The sequence below is a fragment of the Glycine max genome, chromosome 10 (genome assembly GCF_000004515.6).
Source record: "Glycine max cultivar Williams 82 chromosome 10, Glycine_max_v4.0, whole genome shotgun sequence".
NCBI lineage: Eukaryota > Viridiplantae > Streptophyta > Magnoliopsida > Fabales > Fabaceae > Glycine > Glycine max.
In genome coordinates this window covers 14,729,333-14,739,081 of record NC_038246.2, presented here as the reverse complement: position 1 = coordinate 14,739,081, position 9,749 = coordinate 14,729,333, and the positions used below count along the sequence as shown (strand labels likewise).

The 9,749-nt window shown below is 40.4% G+C and overlaps 1 pseudogene; it reads left to right on the top strand.

Annotated features, from left to right (window-relative positions):
• The first annotated feature begins 1,435 nt into the window (after positions 1 to 1,435).
• LOC100785392 (kinesin-like protein KIN-14M) overlaps positions 1,436 to 9,749 on the top strand; it is a 53,427-nt pseudogene continuing 45,113 nt past the window's right edge.

Genomic DNA, 9,749 nt, shown 5'->3' with positions numbered 1-9,749 from the left:
ACAGCTTTCATGTGTGGTGTCGTTTCTCAATGTTAGGATTCACAAGCGATTCTCCTCAAATTTCAGCCAGCCTGCATCAATTAGACTTTGCACCTTACGCTTCGAGGTCATACAGTGCTCAATGGAATGTCCCGGAACTCCTCCATGATATGCACATGTTCAAGTGGTATCCTAAAAAAGATGGAGGTTGAGGAACCTTGGTTGGGGTTATGGCTACAATTGAATTATCGAGTGGATATGGAGCAAGTTAGCATAGGACACCAGAATTGGGGTGAATTCTATAGGTTTTTTTTTTGCTGCAAAATTCCTTCCTTCGCTGGTGTTTTCGGTCGTGCTAAAGGTGGTGTTTAGCATTGGTTGTGTGGTAGGTGGGTTTTGTGGTTGATTTAGGGATGGCCTTTGTGGATAACTGAGTGGTAGGTAAGGAGAAGGGTTGTTATTGGCTGAGTAATGACACTGTTGGATTGGTGGGAAACTTGGCCGTATAGGAATGGCAGTCACAGCATGGGTTTCTCCCTCATTCTCACCCTCTTCATTTGCCCCAGTTTTCTCATTCGTCCAAGCAGGATGATTAAATTTGCCTCTTTTCAGACTCATTTCGATCCTTTCATCGGTGAAAACTAAATCAACAAAGCTTGAAGGTGTGTACCCCACCATTTTTCATAGTAAAACACCGGTAATGTGTCTGCTATTATTGTGATCATCTCTTTCCCCGTCATTGGAGGTGCCACTTGAGCTGCCAGGTCTCTCCATTTTTTGGCGTATTCTTTGAATGATTCGTGCCACTTGAGCTGGCAGGTCTCTCCATCCTTGGGCATATTCTTTGAAAGATTCATGCCCCTTTTTGCACATGTTCTATAGTTGCATCCTATTCGGAACCATATTCAAAATTGTACTGATACTGCCTAACGAAGGCAACCATTAGGTCCTTCCAAGAATGGACTCGGGAAGGTTCCAAGTTAGTGTACCAAGTAGCAGCTACTCTAGTAAGACTTTCTTGGAAGAAATGTATCAACAGTTCCTCATGCTTTAGCGTATGCCCCCATCTTTCGACAACACATCTTTAGATGGTTCTTAGGGCTAGTAGTCCCCTTGTACTTGTCAAAGTCCGACACCTTGAACTTGGGAGGGGTGATGATATTGGGTACTAGGAACAACTCTTCTAGGTTAGCAAAGGCATAATCTTCACCTCCTTCAATGGCCCTGAGCCTTTCCTTTAGATGATCCAACTTTCCATTTCTGCCATAGCATGAGGGTTTTTACCCGGTGTGGAATGCAAGGGGTGTGGTTGTGGGTGATACTGAGGGCCCTCCAAAGTGTTTTGTAGGGGTATACCACCAACTGCTTACCCTTCAGTGGCATATTCGAGGCAAGGCTCAAAGTCAGCTAGATTGTGGTGGGGAATTTCATGTGTCTCCCCCATGGGTTGAGAGACATGTACATGATGAGGTTGCCGGATCTCAATGACTATGGGAGCGGAGTTATTGACATCCTCATTAGGAATGTATGCCACTGGGCGGTGTATAGTTGGGATGGCGGGAAGGCGTGCTCGTTTTGAATTTGCACATCATGGGGCCATCCGTACTTCCCAAATCTTTGCCCACCATATCTGAGGTTGGATGATTCATTTGCTTGAGGCCAGATGGGGGCATCAGGTTCACCTTAGCAACAACGCTGGCAGTGGCAACTGCAATTGCATTGGCTTCCATTATCTCCTTTATGCTCATCATGGCCATTTTCTCTTTCAAGGCCTCCGTGTTGGACTTCATTTGCTCTTGCACCTCCTCTACTTCACCCATTACTCTAGCTCTAGCACAGGTCCGGTAAGGGTGCCGTAAAGCGTGTTTTTTTTTTCATTTTGATAATAATGATTAAGTTCATTTTTTTTCAAGGAAAGAATGCAATGGGCAATGCAACCAATGAAAAGGATGGATGTAAGTGAATGATGCACAGTTTGAAGTATTGCGAATTTTTATGCAGGACATGGGGTTGAATCAATTTAGATTTTCAACATGGTCCATGACATCTTTGTCAAGGTGAAACTGGAAGTAACAAGGACATCAACAATCCTAAATGTGTTGGGCAGTAGACGAAGCAGCGATGTAACTCGATCCATCTCTTGCCCCAACTTTTTTGCAAGATGGTTACTTCCATACTTCAACTTGACTTGATGAACCTTTTCGTAAAAGCATGAGCTTGGTTCAACCCCGTAATCCAAGGAATGGCAATTCTGATTTCCAATACTTCAACAATATCATAGAGATGAAAGACTCAGGAATACGCATGCTATGCATGGAAAATGTATTTATGAAATTGAGATGCCGGAAGAAACATCTTTTCTTAGTTAATCATGCATTAGGTACCATGCTCAATTTTGTTTTATTATTATTTTTTATTTTTTTTAGAAATGGGTTTATGATCCCAACATGGTTGGCTCATGGTACCTCACACATGCAACTAAGAATGTGGTATGAATTTTTGCGCCTCCCCTTTTTGTTTTCATTTTGCAGACGAAAATGCAAGGATCATGCATGAGCAAACATGAAAACAAAAGGTATGCGGTTTGTAGAACAAAAAGTATGTTAAACGCATATGCATGATGATGCAATGACTCATGCAAAATGTGATGCTGGAATATGATAACGGACAAATGCAGGAATGATATGTTCATCATGAAGAGATTCTTATGCGATGCATGATATGAATGCATGCTAGAGATAAAATGCGGGAGTGATTTGATTCACACTGATCTTTGGTGTAAAAACATGGGATAAACTCATTTTATTCAGAAAGTTATAACTAGTCAAGATCTGAGCGACAATACAAACTTCCTAGCGGTTTTTAATTATGTGGGCCATTAAGTCTATCATATGCTGACAATAGCTGAGAAGTCCGTGGATCTCCTTGGGGCGGAGTAGGTGTCCGCCATTGCTTTGGCCTTGGCTAGCAATCAGGGAAGTTCTTGACTCCCGTTTAAGGTAAGGGCAAATCGGTCCATCCACATTGTTTCCTCTTGATGTAACGAGTCGATCACCCTTCCTCTAGCCTCCTTTTCCGCGTACACTTGGGCATACTCGTCCGCCACTTTGTGCTCGTGGGCCGTGGCTAGATTTAGTTCTTCTTGGCACTTGCTGACGATGGCTAACATATTGGTCCCTGTCTTGCATAAACGCTGAGACAAGTTTCTTTTGGACCTTGAGCAAGCAGCTAACTCTTCTTTCAAGACCATGCTATGTGCTCGTGATTGGTCTCTCTCTTCCCTTCAAAGATTGAGCTCACTGTTGCTGCCCCACAAAGCTCCACGAAATTTTTCACGGCCATGCTCTTCCTTGTGAGCCCTCTTGGTTTCTTGTTCAAGGGCTCTCGCGATAGCTGCATTTTCTTCTCGTAACCCGGCACACTCTTTCCGGACGTCTGTAGCGACCAACTTGAATTTTTCTTTGGCAAGTCTTGCTTTTCCTAGTTCTATTTTTAGAGCTCGGACTTCTTCATCCTCTTCCGGAGCTTCAAAGTTTTCTTCGTTGATAATCTCTAACCAGGAGAGCCAATCTAACCCTCGTGTACGAACTTTCAGCCATTCATGATAACCACCGATGACGCCATTACGAATGCCCCTAAGTTCTTTATCTTTCCTTAACAGGCTTTCCCACGCCTTATGGACTCTTTGTATAATCATGAAACTTTGCGTACCGAAATCTCTCACAAGGAAAGGAGAGAGGCTTTCTTCCGTCGGTGCTCCCCTCATGGGGTACCCTAACTGTCTTATAGCAAGTGCGGGATTGTAGTTAATGCAACCCCTCGTTCCTATCAACGGGATGTTTGGGTAGTCCCCACATGAGAAGAGAACTCCCTCCTTTCCTTCCTTCCATCGAGGAAACCAGTTGATTGTTCTACCTCCTATCCCAGCTAAGTGTTGGTCCCAATCTACTCTTCTCTTTTCGACACATGAGTGATGGCTTCGGAGCGGACATGGATGCCTTATGTCTTGTTGGAATAGGTGCGAAACCAACCATACACAAAGAGCGGGTAAACTGAAGATGATCCGTGCGCTACTCTTCTCGCACCTTCGGTCAAATGTGTCAAATAAGTCTGCCAAGACAGCTACCACCGGGCTCTCTTTGCTATGGTGATATGCAAGGAAAGCATCAATTGCAGCTAGGTCCACCAAACCATCCATGTTTGTAAAGAGGACAACCCCAAAGATTAGCAATGCTAATACATCCATAAACGGGACCCACTCCTCTTGATTCACCATATCCCTTGCCTTGCCTTCTAAGTACTTCCGTGGTAGGCTCACTACGCCATTTCGAGTTTGCTTTACACGATCAAACTCTCTTACCGAATCCCTGACCACAATTTCAATCTTGCTCAAGGAGGGAAGAAACCCGAAGAAAAGATATTGTTTCCTTCCCCCCAAGAGAACATCCTAGAATCTCCTCAAATTCTTCAACTATCGGTACTAATTGGAAGTCTCCAAACATGAAGCATCTCAAAGGCTGGTCATAGTATTGGGTGAGTGATACAATGGCTTCTGTGGATATCTTTGCTATGGTCAAATCTAAAATCTTTCCGTACGCCTTGCGGAAGGCTTACATTTGGAGAGGTCCCATCAACCGCCCCAACTCCTTAATGCTAGTGATATCCAGGCCCTTAATCTTGACTTGATAAAACCTTTTTCCAGTTTGATTTGTTCCCATGTTTTACTAAAGTGAAACAAAAACCCAGTGCGAATCAAAACTCTGACATCTATCATGGGCGGAATGGATGAATGCTTGAAGAAATGCATATGACACAGACGCAATTTATGAATACGGGAGCCCGAGAAATTGTCTCCTTCTTAGATACAACGTCTTGGGGTAGCACGGTGCCCGACGTATGTATTTAAAAAGGTGACACGGAACCTCTGTTGGTTTGCCAAAGAGAGGGGATCAAGACAGAACCCGTGCATGATGCATATGCGAAAGGCACAACACGAGGATGTACATAGTACGACAATATTCACAAACAAATATAAGCAAAGGGATACATGACACTTAGGACTACATGCATGGCAGTGTGAAAAGTGGCACGCAACGTGTTTGCTCCGTGCCCCTATTTTAGGGACCTACATGGGAGGGAGCTAAAAGGGCTTTTTAGTGATAATTCCCAAGGTGGTCATATCTCTCTTGATGGTCTCTAGAGGTATCATCCCCTTCGAAGAACATATTGCAACAATAGGGACTATTAGCAACAATATGTTATCAAAGAGAAAAACTCTAGATGAGGGTTCACTATAATCAAGCAAGTCAGAGACCTAGCATGATCACAGATTCACCTCCACTCCTTATGTTCCCACGAACCCGGGTATAGGGCCCTTTTTCAACTCACCGTGTGTGCAAATAGTGTTGGTGTTTGTGTGCATTAAATGAATAAATATTTACCTCATGCATACATTTTAAAACACACTAAAAGCATCAAAAAGAGTTTATATACACAAGAACATAAGAAAAAAGAAAAAGAACAAAAGGGAAGTCATAGTAAAGAAAGCACACTAATTGATTGGCCTAACTCTCTAACCAACGACCCCAGTGGAGTCGCCAACTGTCGCAACCTACCCTTCGGCGGGAGGGCGACGCGAGACTCACGGGTGCGTCTTCCAAGAAAGGAATACGTGCGGAGTCACCGCCAACGTTTATTTGAGGAAAACGTCAGAAAAACTGAAAAAGACGTGGTCTACGAACTTTTAAGTGAAAGGTTCGGGAGCCTTTAATCAAGTGTGCGAATATGACTTCAATTTGTGTTATCTTTCCTTTTTTACGTTCTTATGTCTTTTTATGTCTTTTTATATTTTTTTTCTTTTTGTGGTCGACAAGGGTGTTTCCCTTGCTCCTACGTATTCCTCAATTGTGATAACGAAATCAGACCTACATAGTTCTTTGAGAACTAAACTATGGTTAAGTTGTTTTTTTTTATCTTTTTTGCAAGATATATTTTGACTGAACAAATGTCGTTTAAGGCATTGGACCATTAAACGATCTTTTGTTTTTGAAAGGAGCGAAACGTTAAGGCGTTGGACCATTAACGATCTCTTGGTTTTGAAAGGAGAGAAACGTTAAGGCGTTGGACAATTAACGATCTCTTGGGGTGGTCGACAAAACAGCTGGATTTTCTCCATGGAAACAGTTTTTTTCACCCAAAACAGTTGAAATACATACCTAGGGGGTTGAGGGATCCTTAGAAAAATACTCTGGAAGGCCCAATTCAAAATTTCAAAAGTACTATTTGCACCCCCATTTTGATAAGTTCACCCCCTTTCTTTCGTACTTTATAGAAAAGTTACGGAAGCCTATAGGACTTGTTTTTTTCTCTTTTTTTCTTCCTTCTCACACATATTAAGTGAAATATGCTTATTTAGGGTTATGGGAATTTTACGAAAGCATTACGGGTGTCCCGGAAGCCCATTTTTTAACAAAACAAGGGAGGTGGTTGCCACCTAGCTCGCCCAGGCGAGCTCAGCTAGCCTAAACGAGCTAGGGTGCTTCCACCTTAAGCATGAAATTGCCCAAAAACCTCTAGAAGGGCCCAGATTTGAAAATTGCTATTTGCAACCCCATTTTACTAAATACACCCCCTTTGCCCCTTTTTTGCTGATTCTTTTTCCGTAACGCTACGGAACCTCACGAATTACGTAACGATACTTGTTTTCTTTTTTTAATGTCACGAAACTTTACGATTACGCAACCATCCCCTCTTCGGCTTCTGGAATGTTACGGAACTTTACGGATTGTGCAATAATGTTCTTTCAACTCCCGACATGTCACGGAACTTCACAGATTGCCTAACGATGGGCGTCAAGTACCTCGAAGTGATCAAGTGAGGGTCGCATCCCAACAAACAGATGGTCCCCGGATGAAATTACGGTATGACAACACGTGTATTAATTGTTTCTATGTTCCCATCCTTTTGGCTGGTTTTCCTTATTAAATAAAGTTGTTTGATTTTTGCATTGGATTACTTCTGTTTTTTTGTCTAAAGGTTGTGAAAACATGTTAATCAACTTCAGTTTGAGCAATGATTGTTGTTGATCCTCAACAATTTGGGCTAAAACCCCAGTGTAGTAAACATTGTGGTGTATTAAGAAGAAGTAGCAGAATATGAACGAAAGGAAGGGAACATGGGGAATTCTCATTAAGTTCTACTGAGAGAGACACATAATGAGAGGTAGCCAAGCTTCAAATATTTGAAGTTCTAGCTAGTACACTTGAATTATTATCTTTTTTCTTAAGCTCCTTTACCTCTGCCTGGTAGTGGTTGGGGTTGAGTAGGCTTATGTGACAGGGCAGCAGAGATTGGGAAGTTAATTTATGGTTTTGGGTTGCAGATGAGTGATTTCAGTGATAAGCTAATGATAAAGTTTCTGTGGGGATGTAACTGTGTTTAGATGTTTTGAAGGTATTTCTAGATTAAAGGTTAACATTCATAAGACCTAAACCTTGCCGATAAGATGAAAATGGTTATGGGGAGGTAAACTTGCAGAAAGAATTTTAAGTGTCATGATTTGTTGGCTCTAGCTATCTGCTTGGAGCCAACTATGTAATTGGATTTTTGGATGTTACTATTATTCATCAATTAGTTACCATTGTCCGCAACGTTTTCAGTTTAGAGTGGGGGCATGCGGACAAGCATGTGAGTATGACTATGTACTATGTAGTGCATATATAGGTCATGGGAGAAAAGCCTATTGGCAAATGACTGAATTGATCTTTCTCCCAAAAGAAATGACAGGAATACACTCTTTTAAGCACACTCCTTCTTCACATCTTCTGTTGGTCAAAGAAAAGGCATGAGTGGAAACTTAATAATAAAGGCACTCTCTAAATGATAATGTTGTTCTTCTTTCTATGATAGTACGTGATAATGGTAGAGGACGTAGCTACTTGTTACAATATAACTACCGTGGTACTCCAGTCAAGGGAAATCCGATAAAGTAATAGTAGTAAAATTGTGCACATCTGATTAAGTGGAGTCTTTGTTTTTTACAGTGTGGGAAGCGTGTTAAGTACACACATCTCTCCCAACATCTTCCAAGAGGTGCAGCATATATGTACTTAAGTTATGGGGTGTAGCTGGTCCATAATAGCTAAATGCTAATTTCATCTTTTGAACCAGCTATGTGTTTAAACTATACTTGTACCTATAGTACCTCTGGTACTCTTTTATATATATAATATATATCTACTTTTGCTGAGCCAAAAAAAATAGTGTGTGTTTTGTGCAACAGGAGCAGGAAAAGTCCACGGTCGTGCGGAAGAGGTTTCTAAAGGAACAACATGAGGAAAAGACAAAATAGCTGTTATATATAAGCTGGAAGCAAGTCCTAGTTATTATCATCTAATGCTAACAGAAAAAATAACTAATGTGGCACACAATTATGACGTGATATCATATGTTGCTAAGTTAGTCATGTAAAAATACTTGCTTACTATGACATGAAAGATTAAAAAAGGTCAAGTAGTTTACTAAAAAGAATTGAATGGATCATACGTTTTGATCCTATATGTCACAAAGGGTCATTTTAGAAGACCACAAAAATAACATGTTATGCAACCCCTTAAAATCGCATGTCAGCTATTTCCATTAGTAATTGTATGATATTGCGACAAAAGGACATAATAAAGATCATAGTAGACGGCTCAAAAGAACAATTACATGCCATGAATAAAAAGGAAAAACGCATACATGTTTTCAGGCATCATACATGTTTGTCATTTGTGGAATTTGAAAAAAAATTTTAAAACTATTATAATAAATATCAATTACCAGAAAAAATAAACAAACCTGCAAATAATTAAAGGAGTTCTTCCCAATGTGATTCTTTGGTGCCTGATTCAGCCAGAAAAATAATAAAACTTTAGTCAATCAACCACATCTATGACAAAAATTTGCCTAATACGTACAAAATAATTTGTGCCAATCAACTTCATATTATATAAAAAAAAAATTGCAATGCATTTACTAAAGAGAGCAGTGAAGACAGAGTTCCAAGACTATTCAACCCCAGCTTAGATAATCTGCCGTAGACTACCCTAGTATGAATAGTTTTTTCCTAGCATTCTGGTTCCCAAATATCTCCAATTTACACTTTTAATATATTCCTTGGTAAAATATTCAGCAACTGCTCCAAAATAGCATGGGACTAGTGGCTTTGGAAATGGAAATAGTGACTCCAAATATTCTGTTTTTGAAAAATCAGAAAGACCAAATAAAGAGAGAAAGGCTGTGGAAGAATGCAACTAACAGAACAAGTATGACTAAAGGAAAATTATCAAATATCCTACAGCTTGGAAAGAGAAGCAAAAGAGATTCAAAGAAGCTACAGAATACGACATAATTGTTCAATATCCTCTACAAAATCAAGAGTCCACTAAAAGAAACTGATAACAGCAACAATCAAACCCCCCATTTTATCCCCACCCATAACAAAAAAAAAACTCCTCCCAAGTAAATTGAAATAAGCTCATAACTGAGAAATGCAAACATAAGCAAGAGGAAAATCATGAAAAATCCATCATATACAGTCCACTTTCTTGCTTTATTTATTTTGACAGAAATAAAATATTCATTTTTATAAAAGCAAAAGGCAGTTCTTCCAACAAAACCTGTGGATCCTCAATGGCAATAACACTTGGTTGTCCTATGTTTAAAAACCCTGAGAAATGACAATGGGAAAAGTTTAATAACCTATAGGGGATAAATTATACAGCATAACT